The sequence below is a fragment of the Pithys albifrons genome, chromosome 5, assembly GCF_047495875.1.
Source record: "Pithys albifrons albifrons isolate INPA30051 chromosome 5, PitAlb_v1, whole genome shotgun sequence".
NCBI lineage: Eukaryota > Metazoa > Chordata > Aves > Passeriformes > Thamnophilidae > Pithys > Pithys albifrons.
In genome coordinates this window covers 46,373,283-46,386,732 of record NC_092462.1, presented here as the reverse complement: position 1 = coordinate 46,386,732, position 13,450 = coordinate 46,373,283, and the positions used below count along the sequence as shown (strand labels likewise).

Sequence of the window (13,450 nt, the reverse complement as noted above, 5' to 3'; positions counted from 1 at the left end):
AAGGGAAGGGAAGGTTTGGGAAGGTTTGGGAAGGGAAGGTTTGGGAAGGGAAGGTTTGGGAAGGGAAGGTTTGGGAAGGGAAGGTTTGGGAAGGGAAGGGAAGGTTTGGGAAGGTTTGGGAAGGTTTGGGAAGGTTTGGGAAGGTTTGGGAAGGTTTGGGAAGGTTTGGGAAGGTTTGGGAAGGTTTGGGAAGGTTTGGGAAGGGAAGGGAAGGGAAGGGAAGGGAAGGGAAGGGAAGGGAAGGGAAGGGAAGGGAAGGGAAGGGAAGGGAAGGGAAGGGAAGGGAAGGGAAGGGAAGGGAAGGGAAGGGAAGGGAAGGGAAGGGAAGGGAAGGGAAGGGAAGGGAAGGGAAGGGAAGGGAAGGGAAGGGAAGGTTTGGGAAGGGAAGGGAAGGGAAGGGAAGGGAAGGGAAGGGAAGGGAAGGGAAGGGAAGGGAAGGTTTGGGAAGGGAAGATTTGGGAAGGGAAGGTTTGGGAAGGTTTGGGAAGAGAAGGGGAGGGGAAGGGAAGGGAAGGTTTGGGAAGGGAAGGTTTGGGAAGGGAAGGTTTGGGAAGGGAAGGTTTGGGAAGGGAAGGTTTGGGAAGGGAAGGTTTGGGAAGGGAAGGTTTGGGAAGGGAAGGTTTGGGAAGGGAAGGTTTGGGAAGGGAAGGAGAACGCGAGAGAGAACGCGAGAGAGAACGCGAGAGAGAACGCGAGAGAGAACGCGAGAGAGAACGCGAGAGAGAACGCGAGAGAGAACGCGAGAGAGAACGCGAGAGAGAACGCGAGAGAGAACGCGAGAGAGAAAACAAGAAAGAAAGCTTACTAATCATGCTCTCACTAGAGCAGGGTGAATGCATGAGAGGAGATAAAACTAGGATTGCGGCTGCTGCTGCAAAGAAGCACTTTTCTCCCTGGAATCACCTGATACCACACTATTCTTTCCCTGGAGCTTGCAGTGAGGTCACGGGTACATTAATGATTCTGGCAGTTTGCTAGCGCTAAAGTATGTTTATCCAACAGCAGTAAGACATCTGAGAGAAACAGCTGGGGAAGTGTTTTAGGTAGGAATGTCTAAGGACTAGGAAAATATTTGGGAAACTTAATTTACACTTGTTTTATTCTTAAGACTCTTCCCTGAGTATCCAATACTGGTCACCCCCGACTAAGCATATTAGATTAGATAGACTCCTTGTGTGTGTCACTAAATATTTTAGTTCTTGCTGTTCTTGAAAGTTTTTTAGATGAGAAGGAAAGGCATTAAGGAGCTATAAACTAAGATTTGTTTTTACCTGAGTCACGCACTAGGTTTTACTAAAATTTTTTATATCTCACAGTCCCTTCCTTTGAATCCAGGGCTTTCCTCTGCAAGAAACACTTTTCCCAGTTGTTTTCACCATGATTATTAACTTTAAATGACAATTGGTTCCCTGAGAAGTCTAAAATTATTCTGAACTAATTTCTGAGATCAGATGTGTTTAATCTCTCACTGGACCATGCTATGACCTCTCTAACATCCTGCCAATTAGCTTTGCATCATAGTCTGGCAGATGAAAGTGACTGTTTGGCTTGTCCATCTTTCTAGATAAAAAGCTATAATTATCAGAGACACTGCATTCAATTCAACTATTTTGAGCTAAACATGTGATGCAATCAATGGGGCTTCTGGCAAAAAAAGCAGCTGCTAAGGGCCTTTTTCTCAATACTTGATTTCCATTTTCCTTATGGTCCTTTGCGAATCATTGGTCCAGGCAGCTGCCTCTCTGAGAAAGGCAGTTGTCCTAATAGGCATCTGTATTGACAAAGTATATTTTTAAGGAGCCCTTTTCACTTTTGCTTAGCCAGTATTTGTTTTCTCAGTTAGAATAGTCACACTCTTAACAAGGGAGAATACTGACATGCCTATTTTTGCTAGTTCAGCTGAAGGTTTAGGAACTTACACTCCCAAAGACTGTTCACAGAATGATCTCAAGGTTTCTGTACTTTCACTAGAGGAAAAAACTTATCAAAATTCTCAGGCTAAAATCTGCCTCTCAGGGTCTAATTGTAAAAAATACCTTTGATATCAAATTCTCAAGTACAGAAAAATGGAAAAAATAAGGTAAGCTAAGCCTTCTTTCTACTTTTCTGGTCTTATAGAAAAAATAAAGAGAGGGATGAAGAAGTTAGGAACTTAAATCTATATTCCTTAGTTCCTGGATGGAAAATATAGAGTTGTGAGTTTAAATTCTGGACCAAAGAAAACACAGTGGCAAAAGTCTTATCAACTTAAGCACTCCAGCATTTTATCTACACTGTTAACTAGAACTTTATTTTACACAGGAAGTGCCAAAAGACAGAGGTTCAAGGTATTCAAAGGTAGTCTACTCTGATGAACTAGATATTCAGAGAAGACTTAGCTGAAATCAGTAGAATTACAAATCTGTAACCTGAGTATAAAGTGCAATAGGTGTCAGTCATTTGAATACAAATACATCCAAAGCATAAAAATCCTGGATAATTTCCCCTCTTTTAGATCTTCTAACCAGATCTGTTACTCTTTTGATGTGAACTTCAGCTTGCAATTTAGTAGCCTTGATAATTCACACAATAATTTATATTCAGATGTCAGAAAGGATATAGAAGTATGTGTAAATGTATATATGTACAGTTGCAAATGTGGCCTTCAGAAAAGAGGTAGTAAAAGATTTGTGATGCCATTTCAAAAATTATACTACAGATAACAAAAAGCAAGATAGTAAGAAAATTCTTACAGTTACATAGAGCTTTTAATATCAATGTGTTAATAACTAAAGAATTGTACAGGGATGCTCCCACGGCCAAGAGTTCTACCAACCCTTACTGGCCCTGCCCAACTTCTCTGGGGAGACCCATTTCAGTCCAGCCCCATTTGAACATCTTCTGCCTGAGTTGTCCTACTTGGCTCCCTGCCCCTCTTAGGGAGCATTCAGCCCTCCCTGCTCCCTGACAGATATGAAGACTGCAGCTCATGTTACTGTATGAAATGACTGTTGTCATAACCCCTGAAACGTTACAACTTCAAGATTTTCAACAGTGTAGTAAAGGTGAACCAGATGAACAGAATGTTACTATAGTTATCTCAAACAGCTGGAATTCATACAGGGAAAAATAAACTAATTAATTTCAGGGATATTTTCAGGAAGATTTCTTGAATATGAATTCAGTTATAAATACAATTAAAATTTTGAGGAAAAAATGTTTGTTTCTTTGGTTTCTGTGTGGTTTTTTTGTTACTTTGGTTTGGTTTTTGTTTTGAGCAAGGTTCAGACAGCAGTATTAATAAATATCAACTTTTGTTTTTAGAATTAGATGAGCAGATTAAATACCTGAAAAACTGATCAAATTATTTACAAAATAATTTTACTAAAATTTTCTGTATCAGCAATCATAACAAAATTAATTTCTTTTACAGATGGGGTCAATTATTTTGAATATATTTTGGATAAATGTCATATGTTTTTTGCAGCATTCAAATAGGCAATCCTAGCTACTTAGTTCAGTTTTGAAGAAAAAAGGAAACATTTAAATTAGAAACAGTTTAAATAAAGCAATTTTAATTCCAGTTAGTTTAATAAAACTTTAGTGAAGTTTAGGTCAGATGGTACACTGAATAATTAAATAGGATCCCAGACTTGTGTTCGGAACAGTTAATTATGCTAACACCATCAACTCTGACACTCAGGAACAGTTGCAATACATTTACCATTGCTTATAGTGTAAGCAGTAGCTGTTTTATGATTTGGTTTCTGTACTTGGGCAAGCAAACCACTTCAGGTTTCTGGACCTCTACATGGTGCCATACAGTTATAAAAAGTAATGCAATAAGCAGCTGGAATTCCAGACCTGCCACTCTCTTGGCATGTTATTAGAAGATATAAGGTTATATGGGCTCAAATAATAGAGTAGTATCCCCAGCATGGGCAGCAAAAACAATTATGGCAGAATGGTTCCTTACAGGACTCTTAAAAAACCAACACTGATACACTAATGACTCAGAATGACCAATGCATTTCCAAGATACCTTTACAGAAAAAGGAAAAAATCAGTATGAAGACTTTGGTTTGCTGGGAAACTCATTATGGCGCCATACCCAACCACATGGCTGGTTGCACGTTACAAGATTTTAACCTCCCACTGCAGCAGAGCACTACAATTTGTCTGCTGCTTTACGGACTGTGGGTTGCAGTGAACAACTTCATTAGCTATGTCTGCTCAATGGCCCCAGCTGAAGAACAAAAAATGTATGAGCCATTTGACCACACCACAGTAACAAAATGAGAACTGAAAGAAATAGAACATACTTAGTACTCTGGTCAGTCCAACAGCCCAAGGGAGTCAAAGACCAGATGAGTGGTTGTTCAGTAATTACAGGAACAACTGCAGCTCAGGTAAATGAGGGATAACAAGTGTGAAGGATGCTTTGAAAGAACCAAGTGCAAAAAGTTTAGAAGAAGAATATGAAGGACAGAGTGTCTGTCAGTCAAGAAGGGCAGAAGGCAGAGCAAAAAGGATATGACGGGATGGAAAGAGCACTCCTTAGCTGTTTAACCATTCTCCAGAACCAGAACATTAGCATGGTTCTCAGCAACATTCCTTGAAAATAGGGAGGTAGTTATAGAGGTGGAAGATCAAGCTCCAGGGACTAAACCCCCATTTTTAGTGCTTGGAGTCTCTAGGACAAACTTTCTATCATTAACGTTATTATTAAACTGTTATTAAAACTGTTGGAAGCTTGTATGAGTTTGGGACTATCAAAATATAAATTAAAGAAAAATATTTTTCATCAGAATATTACCAAGATATTTTTCCCAAGAATATTTCCAATATTCTTGTTTATCAATATTTACTATCATTCAGTATTTCCAAAAATATTCTCAAAAATATTCCCAAGAATTTTCCCAAGGTGTTGGGACAGTCAGCAACAGGACAAGGGGGCACGGGCTTTAAGCTCTGCCAGGGGAAATTTAAGTTGGAGAGCAGAAAAAAATTCTTTCCAGAGAGAGTAATCAGGCATTGGAATGGGCTGCCCAGAGAGGTGGTGGATTCACCAACTCTGGAGATTTTTAAACTGAGATTGAATGTGGCACTGAGTGCCATGATCTAGTAAATGGACTGGAGTTGGACCAAGGGTTGGACTTGATCTCAGAGGTCCTTTCCAACCCAATCGATTCTGTGATAGCAAGGACCCCAACACAGGGGTATTTAAAAGAGGGAAAAGTGAATATAATTTATTGTCCAAGTAATTCCTGGATAATTCCAAGCTGAGAAGAGTTAATATAAGTAATAATCTAACTATATTATATACTTTTAAAATATTTTCTATATCAGTAAATTCCCAAAATAAAGTTTCACATCAGATTTTAGTATTCTTGTTGTCTAATTGTCCTTTCTAACTTGATAGTCCCAAATTAATCAAAATCAGGAAGCTGATTGCAAAATCCCAATAAACACATTTGGACTTCTGCTTTAAGGAAACATTACAGATATCTTGGAAGTTTGACCAAGTGTTATTAGAAATTAGTACTTTTTTCCCATGAGATTTACTAAGGAGGTTTGGAAAAGTGTTCAAGCAAACTATTAGGTCAGCGCATTTCATTAGTCCGTGGCTCTTGGGACTGAGATGGGGACGCTCCCAAGATAATTCACACAAACAGAGGTTTGGAGAACATATCGAAAGGGTTTATTTCCAGTCAGGGTCTGATTATAAGGGTCCTGATAGGGGCAGGGTTTGGAGGGGACTGGACAGCACCTCTGGGGGCAGGGTTAGGGAGGCAGAGATGGCAGAGGCTCAGGTAGTTGCAGCAGGGCAGGGAAGGGGTGTAAAGCTCTCTCAGATGCAGGGAAACCGTCAAAGTACCTTCATGGCATGGGAAAACCTCAGGGAAAAAACACACAGAGAGGGGGAAGGAACATAAAGGATGGGAGTTTTGGGTGTTGACACCGACACATGGCCAGACTGATTTACATCTAGTTATCAAGAAATGCAAGCAGAAAAAAAAATGAATCTAATCTTTTATGTAACACACTGGTAAAATTATTAGCAAATTTGACTTAATGTCAAAACTGATTTGGTAAAAATACCCAAACACCAGTGAGATACAAACTCTATTTTTTCAAATCAAAGAGGGAAGTATACCTCACTCAACTGATTCACCAAAGAAATGAAAGCTGTGGAAGAAAGGGAAGCAAAGCACAAATTAATAGTTTGAAACAAAACACTGTAGTTGATTCTGAAAGAAATATCATATTTGAGGTTATTGACAAAGTTTCAAGAAACATGCTTTCTACATAATTCCTGTTCATCAAAGGTGTTATCTTGATTCCCAGCTGCTGCTCTGTGTCAATATCAACCTCATTATATGCCAATCACAGATATCAACCAGCTTCATGACACACCGAATCTGAACCCAAACACAGCTACACCTACTGAAGAAATACAGATGCACGCAATGAGAACTATGGACAGCACTCCAGCCAGCCACATGAACTGCTAAATCTGCACAGACAGACAGAAGTAACCTACTTGTTTTACTTCCTTGTATAATGCATCGTGAAATTTTTATTATGGTAGAATTCAGTCATGAATAGAAAAACTTACTGATAAAGCACAAGCAGATACTTAAACACCAGAGAAAAGATGTGACTTTTGTGGAATTGATTTAAACATCAAATAAAATTTCAAATGGACTTAAGATATAAACGTCCCAACTAAAAATAAAGCAATACTATAAAGGTACTTGGAGGAAGATTGTTAAATGGCCAAAACTCTCTACTTAGTTATTAAGCTTGTGATACAGCAAGTAAAATTGTATATTACTGAGTTGCAAAGCCCCCAGAAAACTTCAACTGAGGCAAATGTGGAAAGCCAATGCAAGTCTTAAAATACTTCACTCCTTTCAAGCCTTCCAAATTTCTTGCAATGTGGATGCATTAAAGTTATCATTAAAGCTATGCTCAATGGTAACCAGCAATTCATTATGCTATTTTAAATCTTGAAAAGCAGTCTTTTGGTTCTTGTTTTTGTGCAAGTGTCAACTATGTCATATCATTACAGTGAAACAAGACTGTGTTTCCCATGCCATTTTTACTTAACATTTTTACTTTACTACAACCTGAAATATAGGAACAATTAGGTCCAGGAAGAGGCTGAAGACTTTTCAGGAAAATTTATTTAAATGAAAGTGTATTCACATGTTTAAAAGCTATTTCCCACCATTCCCTATTGAGGGAGCATTTCTCTACAGAATTTGAATTGCATTTATTTTAGACTCAGTAGCTCAGAGAAAAAAAAAACCAAACAACAAAACACAAACTAAAAAACCAACCAAACCACAAAAAAATCTCCCAAACCAAACCAAACCAAAAATGCAAACAAACAAGCAGAAAGACCCCAACAATGCTCTGTCGTGACTGATTTAACATGGATTATGTAAAACTTTTACCAGATTCCTTGTTCTTGAGTTGTTTATGACAGAGAAAAGTGTGGCAACCCCTGTTTGCTTGATGCACATCAGGAAATATATATCAATTTTACATGGTGATAAATGAAAAAAGAAAAAAAAAGAAAAAATAGTGAAGATAAGTTTAGGGTTTTTTTTTCTCTTCATTAGATTTATTCATTCCAATGGAAAATCTGAAATAAGAGTTCTGAAAAATGAGAACTCTCTAGCACATCAATAGGTTCTGGGTTCCACTTTTGTGGTGCCCTCAGACATACAGCAAAGGACTACTAGGAAATAATATTTCCATCAGCAGTTTTTATTTCATTATGATTTCTTTGACAGATATTTTCAAATTCTAAAGCTGAAAAGAATAAACAAATACTAAAGAAATTTAAAGATAGAAAGTTAAAAATTTCAGAAATGCATAAAGTGAGCAGAAACCTGAAATGAAGCTTATAGCTCAGACAAAGCAGCAAAACCAGACTGCTATGAACAAGGAATTTTAAAAAGTCTATTTAATGCACATTGAAATGAATATGTTAAACAAAAATATAAGACACAAAAGTAAGGCAAGATGAGTCATTTATTTTAAACCTGTTATTTAAGTGGTTTATTTTAGGTGAATATTAAACCTAGTATTTTATAGAAAATTAAATTGGTGATAACCTACAGGATTAAATGATGCCACTAGTTTACTAGCAGCTTCAACAATAAAAGTCCGAAATATTTACCTTTATTATTGTTTCTTCAAGTAGCTATCTTAATTTTGACACTTTTTATATTTCCTGGTAAATCTTCCTTCCAGCAGAATCACTCACTGCTGGACCCTAATTGCCCTGGCAAAGCTTTCTGCATTGCTAGTTCTCTCTACCATTCCTGTGTTAAATAAGCAGAAATACACACATATCAAATGAGCTCTGAAACACCTTACCAAAAAGAAGGGATGTTATTATTTTTACTTTACTGAGTCTTCTTCTGCCCACAGCCATTTTCTATTGCAACAATTGTTAGGTGTTTTCAGTCTGCATTACTGTGCTTCCTTGAGATAATTGTTTCATGGATGTTTAGCATAAGGTATAACAAGGCTCTCGTCAAGGCATCAAAAGGAATGAGACAAAGAATGCCAATTAGAGGAATTACAAATTATTCACTGATTTTGTTTCTAACCAGAAAGGTCAAAGAAGGTGTAATCTCTCAAGGCAATCAGGTGAAGTCCCTCATGAGTGCTGAAAAAATGGGAAACATCTTTTAAAAGGGTGGCAAAGAGGACCGTGGAAACTACTGACCTGTCAGGCTTACCTCTGTGTCCCTGGGAAGATTATGGAACAGATCCTCCCAAAAGCTTCCCTAAGGCACATGGACAACAGGAAGGGAATTTGAGACGAGCCCAGCTTTATCAAAGGCAAGTCCTGCCTGACAAAATTAGTGGCCTTCTATGATGGAGTGACACCTGTGCCCAAGGGGAATGCTACAGATTTCATTTATATGGAATTCTGTAAAGCCTTTGACACAGTCCCTCACAACATCTTTAGATAGGAGAGAGATGGATTCAGTGGGTGGAGTGTTTGGTAGCTAAGGAATTGCTTGGATGGTCACATCCAGGGGGCAGTGATCAACAGCTCTGAGTTCCAATGGACATCACTGATGAATGGTGTCCCTCAGGGCTCTATACTGGGACCTGCACTGTTTAATAGCTTCATCAATGACAGACAAAGGAATTGAGTGGAGACTCAGCAAATTTGCAGATGACACCAAGCTGAGCCATGCAGTTGAGGCACCTGAAGGACAGGATGCCATCCAGAGGGACCTGGACAAACTCAATAAGCAGACCCATGGAAATCTCATGTAATTTTACAAGACCAAGTGCAAGCTGCTACACCTGAGTTGGGGCAAATCCCAGTATCAAAACAGGCTGAGGGATAAATAGAGCAAGAGCAGCTTTGCCAAGAAGGACTTGGGGGTCCTGGTGGATGAAAGGCTGGACATGATCTGGCAATGTGTACTGGTAGTCCAGAAAGCCAGTCGTATCCTGGACTGCATCCAAAGCAGCATTGCCAGAAGATCAAGGGAGTTGATTGTGCCCCTCTGCCTGGTAAGGCCCAGTCTGGAGTACTGCACTCAGCTCTGCAGTGCCCAGCACAGGAAGGATGTCAAGCTCTTTGAGCAAGTCCAGAGGACACCAACGAGATGATAAGAGGGATGGAGCACCTATCCTGTGAGGAAAGGCTCAGGGAATTGGGATTTTTCAAGATGTAAAAGAGAAGGCTTCAAGTGGCCTAATTGCAGTCTTCAAGTACCTGAAGAGAGCCTACAAGAAAGACAAAGTAACTTTTTACAAGGTCACCCAGTGGTAGAAGGGGGAATTACTTCAAACTGAGTGCAATTTTAAATTAGATACTAGGAAGAAATTCTTGAGTCTGAGTGTGGTGAGGCCCTGTAACAAACTGCCCCATCCCTGGAAGTGTTTGAGGCCAGGCTGGATTAGTCTTTGAGTAACCTGGTCCAGTGGAAGTTGTCCTGGCCTGTTATGAAAACTGTTTAAATAAACCACCTTGATCATTTCCCAGGAGAAATGACATCTGCTGCCTACCTTTCTTCCCACCTGAGAGAGAAATATGGTTTTCTCAAATTGAAAAACAATAAAATCCTCTGTTAAAACATTACTCACATAAAAATGAATGCAGATATTTCATACCTATTTGGTTGGCACCTTATCCTCAATTTTTAAATAGGTATGCAAAGAGCCAACAAATAAGTCCGAATAGTCTTTGCTTTCCAGTTCTCCAGGCTGAACCAGATCTTAATCTGACTTACTACTTTTTAACAAAGTATGTATTTTTTACCACTGTAAGTTATGAAGAATCAATAGAAAAAGCTAGATTATATGGAACACAAGCAGAAGAGAGTATTTTATGATTAAAGCCACAAACATCTCCTACCTATCACACATTCATCTTTAATTTGGACATATCAACAACTAGAAAATGATCTTGAAAGGTGTTACCTGAGGTTTCACTGTTCTTTAACCTTCTGAAACACTTAATAAGTAGCTTTGCCATTAGTATGAGAAAAACTTAGCCAATATGTGAACTCAGAATCAGTTTCATGTCTCCTCTAAAACTTGTTATGTCTGACAAGAAGATATTCATTCCCACTGTCATTGTAGGACATGACTTGGTGGTTCCAAAATTGCATTTCTCTTAGGAAATTTACCTTCAGACTTGTAAATCCCAGACTAAAACAAGTCACCAGCCCTATTCTGAAGGTCAAAATCAAGCAAATAAAATTCGGTATAAAGGATTATAGTTCAGGGAAAGACATGGCACATCCTCCTTCAGGGAATCATTTTTCTGTGGAAACAGCACTATTATCAACCACGCTGTTGAGATAATTGCCACCTTTTAATAACACAGATCATTTCCAAAGGATATAATTAACAATTTGACTTTCATTTCAACTCTCTAGCTATTCAGAATTTATTTCTGTTTCAGTAACTGGGTAATTTTTACCAACCAAACTCTTTTCCACTGCAGATTTTAAAATACTGAAGAAAACTTTCCTCCGCTGACAAGGACTACAATAAATACAATCCTGGAACGTTGTAGTTTTTCACAGATGACATTTAGATTGAAATATGAGAAATGCCATGGACCTGGATCACTTCTGCAACATGTAGAATTAATCGATAAAGTTCTAGAGACTGAATTTCTTTTAAATTCAAGATCATAGAGCGATATGGAAAATTAAAAATGGTTGTACTTCCTTAGCAACAGTGTTAAACTGCCAGAAAGATCTCAATTAAGCTTGCATTAACATTTGAGCATTTCTCATGTTTCTGCATAAGCAAAGCAATGCACATGCCATCCAAAAAAATTAAGAATGTTTTCTATGTTTTTTCTTCATTATTGGCATGACCATAGTTTTGATATTTCATATAGTGCTTCTGGTGACTAGTCAAGCTCTCCTAAATGTAAACTGTCCCAGGTAATTCTGTATCAGAGTCTTACAGTAATTGTCAGTACAAACCATTATACTTAAGCTTGCATAATAACATTATTCATATTCTTCTATAAACACTGAAATCTCTGTAAAATATTTTCAGTGCACCTAAGCAATTTTCATTGAAACTTTATATTTGCCACACACAGAGATTTACCCTAAAAGTCAGTGAAAAAAAGTTCTAGTCTGTATTTTGAGCTCTGAGTTTTGAACAAAGACAATTAACAAAATTTAGTTTTTTCATATTTCCCACAGAATGGTTCCTGTAAAGCACAAAGCATTTGGTTTAGAACTGTCAAAGTATTTAAATATAGGAAAATTATTTCAAAGTTGTCCAAATGTACTCTAAAAGCTGTATATGCAACATTTTATAATAAATTAAAAAAAAAAGAGTAAACTTTTAAAGGAAGTTCTTCAGGACCCTTAGAAGCCTGTCTAACAATTTCTATCTTCTTTGAATCTTTCCAGACCTTGCAGCTTTCTGGATCTTTATGCTTGGTTAAAACCACTGTGACTTTAAACATTTTACCCTTAAGTTCAATTCTACAATTCCAATAAAACTAAGAAAATTTATTATAAGAACTTAGCTTATATTGAACTAAGCAAGGATATTGTTCAGTCTACTAATTAACATTTTAAGAAATACAAAAATTTTAAAAATATCTCCTCTAAGTATTATAATTAAATCAATGTATCTTTCTATTTGATTCTAAAATGTGATGAAAATAATTTACTAGTTTTTCATATACTCATGTTTAATTTTGTTAAGCTGCCTTTAACACTAAAATAAACAGACAAATCTACCAGCTGATCTACATTCTCAGATGTAATTACACTAAGCCTCCCCAGACAAAATCTTGCCTGTGAGTATCAGAATTTGATAGAATATTTTGTGCAGTGAAATGCCTTAGTCTCTCCTTTTAACTAAGATTACTGATGCAAATGACAAGTCTGAAGAATTTTAAGGACAAATATACTTCAATAAAGGTGCTATAGAGAAAACAAAGACTGAAATCCTCAGAAGCTTCAAGATAATTAAAAACATATACCAAACATCTCCCTACACTGCTTTCAATCATATAAGACTGAATTTTCAGGTTCTCTAAGACCACATAAGAATAATGAAAGTACTAGTTTGCATTCTCTCACTATAAAGTTTTGCATTAATTCTATAGGTAGCCTTCATCCCATTCACTCAAATGATCTGGTTTGCTAAAGAAAATAAGCACACAAAGCAAAAAATATCATTTAAATTAATTATTTAGATATTTTCATGGTTTTCTAAAACACAGCTCAACTAAAATCATAGAAATGATAGAAGAGGGAAGTTCTGCAGTAGATGATAGGGTTGGCCAACTAGGAGTAGCAAAGAGAGGAGATTTCTTAAACTATGTTTGAGCACAGAGAAATATTTCTCTGGCAAAGGATCTAACATGTAACCATGCAGTAAGTCTTCCAATATTTACATTGTTTTTGTCCAAATAATTTATGGCAAAGTGGGGGAAACTAGATCAGATTTTTTGTTTATTCAGAATGTGAGCATGCCTTCATTTTTCTCATTCATAAAGGATTTAAACCAGCTTGAGACAGTAAGTGTTTAAAGTAGCAGAGATCAACAAAAATTGATTTTAAGAGTTCCAGTTCCATTTCAGATAAAAACATACAACATTAATTTAACCCTATGATAATTCTGTGCTTTTATCTAGGGTTGACATTAGTAGCTAGGTCCTTATATACTCTAAAACAAAAGAATGTATTAAAAATAAATTTTAGCTAATGAACTGCAGTGTCTTCTGGGTTTCCTAAACTGTAGCACAGTCTTTGCAAGACAAACTGTCTTGTCAATCAAACTCAAACCTCTTGGATAATATGTTGGTAAATGCCTCATAATTGTGATAACTGACTGTGTGATGATTCCTCTCCTGAAGAGGACATTTCTTTTGTTTTCACTTTTTCCATTCTGCCAGGGGGATTGTGCAGATGATTAGCACCCTGCAAATAGGAGATTG

General features: G+C 37.3%; 1 protein-coding gene across 2 annotated transcripts in view; it reads right to left on the bottom strand.

Moving 5' to 3' along the window:
• SGCZ (sarcoglycan zeta) overlaps positions 1-13,450 on the bottom strand; it is a 428,612-nt gene that overhangs the window by 70,791 nt on the left and 344,371 nt on the right. The gene's annotated exons all lie outside the window — the stretch shown is intronic.